Here is a 6,362-nt window from a genome sequence, read left to right on the forward strand (position 1 = left end):
AGATGACTAGTAGTTCTGTTTCTTGAACTATGTGGACATGGCAATGTCATAATCATTTGCATAGATACTTACTTTGGGAAGACTAGTATCGGACAAGACCTATGAAACTTTACTGTAAGAGATGAAAGTCTTTCATAAGTAAATTTCATTAAAATTATTAGACACTAAATCATCAATACCTGAGTGATTTGAGGTTACTTGTTTAAGAACTGGTTGCTTTGACGTTGACCAACCGTCGCACCGTAAAAGGAGGCTATAAAGGCAACGCTCGGGTAATCACCTATCAAACGAAGTCTAATCTCAAGATCGCAAGATTGAGATTGTCCTCCCATAAATCGGGATGAGATGCTTAAAAGTTGTACAAGGCCACTCGGAGAGCTAGAAACTGTGAAATGCATGGCCGTGCTCGGATGAATCATAGGCTATGATTATCTGTTTATTTGATCAGTTGAACTCTGAAACCGAGAAACACCTCTGGACATAATAAGGATGACAACTCTTACCTTATGTTCAAGAGCAAGCATCGAGCGACAAAGGAATTAGGAAATGCACACTTGTCCCTAAGGACAAGGGGGAGACTGAAGGAAATAATGCCCTTGGTCCAAGTATGCATTCTATGTTAAGTCTAATAAATGCGGTTCAGTATTAATTAACAAGTTAATAAATTCAGTGAGATCAAGTGAGTTGAATGCCTAGCTAGAGGCCGCTTCAGTTCAAGTGGAATTAATGATATTAATCCACAACTTACTCTTGACTGAACCCGTAGGGTCACACAAATAGTACGTAAACGGATCAAGTATTTAATGGCATTAAATACTCTATCTATGGATATTCGGAATCGACGGATCTTGGTTTCAGTGGGAGCTGAGATCGTCACAAGACAAGAAATGAATACTCCGTAAACAATGATATTGCCGGAAACGGAAATATGGATCGTATCGGAAATATAAATATTATCCAAGTCGTTGATGTTGCCGGAAACGGAAACATGGTACGTATCGGAAAATATTATCGGAAATGGAAATATTGCCGGAATCGGAAATATTGCCGGAAACGGAAATATTGTCAGAATCGGAAATATTATCGGAATCGGAAAATAATTCCGGAAACGGAAATATTAAATATTTGTTCGAAACGGAAATTAATTCCGGAATCGGAAATATTAAATATTGTTCGTATCGGAAATGAATTCCGGAATCGGGAAATTAATCGGAAGCGTATCGTACGAATTAGCATCGGATGAGGCCTGCCAGACGAAGGCCCAGCACGAAACCAAGCCATCGCCCAGAAAGCCAGCGCGCCACAACGCACCAGCCAAGGCTGCGCCAGGCCCACCGCAAGGCAGGCCCAGCGCGCGCCAAGGCTGCTGCAGCGTGTGGGCCTCGTGGCAATGGGCTGCGAGCTCGCGGGCTGCGCGCGCGCGCATGGCGCCCCTCGTGGGCTGCTGTGCGTGCGTGTGTGTGTTTGTGTGCTATACGAATCCTAAAGCTATCAGGTTTCGACATATGATTAAATTCCTAAACCTAAAAGGATGAATTAATTAAATAAGAATTCTATTAGGATTCTAGTTTAATTAATTCATATCCTAATAGGATTCCAGTTCCTTTTTCCATACCTCTATAAGTAGGTGCCTAGGGTCATAATTTATATATACAATTCAAGTATTCAAAGTGATTTTTGAGAGCAAAAATTCAGTCATACAATTGCCTACAATAGCCGAAAATTCTAAGTACCTTAAGGGCGATCATAGTTGGTCAAGCTTAAGGCGGATCCGGACGTGCTGTGGACTATCTACGGAGGGACGACATTTGGAGTCCTAAAGACTTGTTCTTGTTCGGTTCGGGCGCAGTTAGGGAAGGCACGCAACAAAGTGTATGCATCTAAACTATGCTAAATGATTATGTGTAAATAATATGCTTTCATGGATTTATGGTTTTTTCCGCGTGATTTATGTTTTGTCATATGAATCATAACCTAACAAGTCACAGATTATAGCAGAAAATAATCAGGACTTCAAGTGGACTCAGAACTTCAGGCTAGCAGACATACTAAACTAATTAACTAAGTGCATAAATGAGGCTTTGCCGACGCTCATCAACGGAATAAATATAATTCAAAAAACAAAGTTCCTGACAGGAGAACGATTAATCACAAATGACAAACACTATGAATCAGAATGATGGAAGGGGAAAGTTATAGATATGATCAGAAGATTAGAACAAATAAACTAGTTGCTTACTGGTTACAAGTGAGCTCTAGGACTCCAGATAACGAATACTAAAAGGTTTCATCTCATCCAAAGATAATTAACACAACATTCAACTGGTTTTGAGTAACTGAAGTAACAAAGTCACCGTGCCATTTAACTAGTGGTGGTGAGTCAGTGATATTAGCACGACAATAAAGTAGGATAGATTACAATATTGATTCCACTGCGAAAAAGATCTAGAGTGTTGACAGTAAACGTGATAGCCAATGCACTAAGACGAGGGTGCAGATCTTTTAATCTCAAGATCATATCATAGCCATCATAAAATGGTCATATATTACTAATAATATGATTAATAACATCAATAATGAATGTGGTTTCTACTTCCGAAAAATGATACTATACTGCTGATCCGGCAATCCCGAATAGCTCTCACAGATGAAATATATTACCACAGTTTTGAGCAGTAGCAATGCTTTGGATAAGCAAAGGTCCAAATCACTTATTGAGATACTGCTATACGGAACTTTACATCTGGGATTGTATGACTGAACCACAACCAAGGCATCCCACTATCTTTGATCTGCTCACTCTCGACATCTGCATGCCAATTAGAAATTATATCCCTAATTATCATTTCTGGTGAGATTAGACTAGAAATGTATAGTTAGAGATAGATTTGGGGCTAATAGTAACCATTCAACTAAACTTTAAAGAAGCCTAACAACCTGCTGTTGACATATTGTGTCACCAATTTACCAAGGAAAACATAATTTACACTTATATTAGCTCCACCCCCCCCTCTTTGAAAATAAAACTACAATTCCAGCGCAACCCAAACTTCCTTGACCAAGAAGAACCATTTTGCATCACAACTAAGCAGAATATGATTGATATGTTGCAACAGGACTAGCCAACAAACAATTTGTCAGGTTCACTGATGAACTATAGTCTCACATAACATTATTGTCATAGGCAAATTTCTGATCAACTCTCAAGATATAAACTACTTGTGCATAAAATCACACAAGTACCCACTGTAGCACTGTGCAATGCCGCAATATGCCAAAATGTTCCACACATAGACAATTCTATTATTTCACAATTCAATAAATAATCAAATTCTGACCCTCCGATGAACATCTAGGCTCAAGCATAAATAATAATGTTGACACAACTTTCTAGTAAAAGCCTAAGATGGGGTTCTTAGCAATAAACAAATGAAATTGATCCACTATGAGAACTACCGTCATGCCAGTCCCGTAATTATTGGAAAAAGCATGTCACATAATCATAGTGAGTGGGTAGACCAAGAAGAGATCAACGAGCAGAACAAGCAACACTAAATTGTAACAAAAGAAAGGATGGAGGGGAGAAAACATATTGTTCCAACTGTGCAAAATATTGTGCAACTTTCTGTCTGTTCTAGTTTACAGAGGTTGTCACCTCTTCACTTTTAAAAAGATATGCAGCTTTCTCATACTAAGCAATAGCCTGCTCCAAATTTTTATCAGTCTCATATATTACGGCGATTTCCTATGCAAATGAGATGAATCATGAGTGATAAGGAGCAAATAAATTGTCATTATCCCTTTCATATAAAGGATATAATGACCCCTGTGCAATTGATCAGGCGTTATGTGCATAATCACAAACGAAATAGTTTCTAATCATCATCAAAATCGACCTAATTAAAAATAAAGTTAAAAGGTGATATTATAGAGATATTAGAAAGAAATTAACTCGTGTATCAACCAAATAGAGCAAAACCAACTTTAAACCATTTAGTTTACCTTATAGAATCTAGCACACATATTGAGTTTTCCATTCCAAGGAAGCTATTTACAGCCTGCTCCAAGCAAGATACCGCCTCTATAAAGCATAAAGATTTGAAAAGATTAGAACTCGTCCCAACCAAAATCTTGTTACCTACCTCGACAAGCCTACATATCATAACTAGTGGGACTGGGATCTTAGTGATAGCTACACGAAACATAATTAGCAAGATTTCATTAACAACGGTCATTAGAAAATGCACCGCAATTACAGAATAGTTCAACTCAACTTGTGGCGTTTTCGTAAATGTTACTTCAGACAATGATGTTCTGTGAAACTCTAGTTCATCAGTTAACCTGGAAGATTGTTTGTTGTCCAGTTTTGCTCATTCTCTCCCTTCTTCGCGAGTTACAGAAAAAGTATAAAAAAAACCTGTGAATAGAAAGAATTTTCAAGAGAACTAGGAAGCATGAATGTCCGCTCTTCTATTAAAAGTATATCGTGCGAATAGAACGAATTTTCAAGAGAACTAGGGAAACTAGGTAGTTAGTATGATTCATTCGGTCGTTCCTCACCAAATATTATCAGTTATTCACACTAGCTTCTACACGACTACACCCTTGATCTTATTGGACTCCCATCAATAAGAAACTCCTAAAAAACCAGCTGACATAAATCACCTTCAGTGTAATTAGACTGACTTCCCTGTAATTAGACTGATATTAAAACTATTTCATTACATTATGCACCCAAAAAATTCCAAATTTTTACCCACCAAAGCAAGAAAAAAGAAAGCTACAACACAAAAGAAACTAGATCAAGCACAAAATTAAATAGTAGTTTAGAAGTAAATTTAAGAAATTAGATTAACAAACCTCCTTACGAGTTCGATGTTGAAGGTTGATGGGGAAAAAATACAAAATCTTCAGATTTCTCTTCTCCTCCCCCAATCGAATTTGTCACCACAATATCAACCAAAAAGAAATTATAAAAATTTAGAGTCTGAAATACAAAGAAACCCTAGAAAAATAAAACTTCAAATACATAGAAAGAATATGTAAAACAAAAATTGATAGGAGTAGCAAGAGAAGCGACGCTCACTAGAGGTTGAATCATGAAGCTCAACTGCTCAAACCAACATCAATCAACATCAACAAGCAGGTTACAATTACAAATTAGGGTTTTTAATCCACGGCTGGAAGAGGAAGCGTCGACGGTAAGGGAAAAACGTCTGTGGTAGGGGGAACATCAACAGCTTGTTAGAAGCTAGAGAAGGGGATTGAGCAGAGAACCAGATAACTAGAGAGGGGAAGGAGAGAGAAGCGGGAACCAGAGAAGGGGAAGGAGGAGAAGCGGGAAATGAAAATATTTTGGGAAATATTTTTAGAAATATTTTGTGCGGCTCTTTTGTAAAATGATCCCGCACTTGAATTTAAAGCCCGCACTTGAACTCAAGTGCTCCAATTTTTTAAAATGAGCCCGCACTTGTGAAAATGTATTATTTGTTTTTTTTAGTGCTCTCAAGTGCTGCCAATTTACTAAATGAGCTGCACTTGAAGGGAAGCACATGGAGATTTTTCCTCTAGTGTTATAAGTATGTATGCAAATGATTGCGACATTGCCATGTCCACATAGTTCAAGAAACAGAACTACTAGTCATCTTGCATTCTATTCGTCTAACGTTTTCTATGCTTCCATCTTTATAGAAAACTCCGTCCAGGGACCATTTTCAACTTTTAACATTCAAGTTCACTTGATAGACATTTCTTAATCACAGGACTTGTCCTGACAGTCTATTTTGAATATATCGTCAAATTGAAGGGACTCATCATTTAATACTAAACCAAGATTAAATGGAATATGAAAATACATTTCATATATGATAAATGTTCAACCCCAATGTTTTACAACCATGGGCCTCAAACCCATCTTTAAAACAATTAGTGGAATTCAAAACTATGCTTGATTTCCAGTGCTACAATGTGAGTGTTGCTTCTCACTTGTTGCATAGGTTTAGTTTATCATGCTTTGCCAATCTTAATATCCTTTTCAACTAATGTTCTTCGAGATATGATGATAAGGTCTTTTGAGTTTGTTTATTATGTGATCTAGTCTTTTCTTACTTCGATAGTGGTTCTACACATTTTGCAATGAAGAACCATCAAGTCAGCAGACATGTGATCCACCCAAGTTCAGTGAAGAACTCGTAAACAACCCTGTTTTATTGCTTCTTAGGCAATAAGTACTTTTACTTCAACTGTTTAGGTTGCTAGTGATGCTTTGTTTGGATTTACTTATCCAAGTAGTTCACAGATATGTAGAAGACTTTCCAACTATATCTTAGAACATAGAAATTAATATTTAATTTCCCACGCAA

General features: G+C 37.3%; 1 long non-coding RNA gene across 1 annotated transcript; it reads right to left on the reverse strand.

The window, feature by feature from the left end:
- Window positions 1-2,406: 2,406 nt before the first annotated feature.
- Window positions 2,407-5,385, reverse strand: LOC110786469 (uncharacterized). Its single transcript, XR_002532881.2, has 3 exons — window positions 4,861-5,385; window positions 4,003-4,081; window positions 2,407-2,809 (listed from the first exon to the last, which is right to left on the reverse strand). It is a non-coding gene; the product is annotated as an uncharacterized lncRNA (long non-coding RNA).
- Window positions 5,386-6,362: the final 977 nt, after the last annotated feature.

The sequence above is a fragment of the Spinacia oleracea genome, chromosome 6 (genome assembly GCF_020520425.1).
Source record: "Spinacia oleracea cultivar Varoflay chromosome 6, BTI_SOV_V1, whole genome shotgun sequence".
Taxonomy (NCBI): Eukaryota; Viridiplantae; Streptophyta; class Magnoliopsida; order Caryophyllales; family Amaranthaceae; genus Spinacia; species Spinacia oleracea.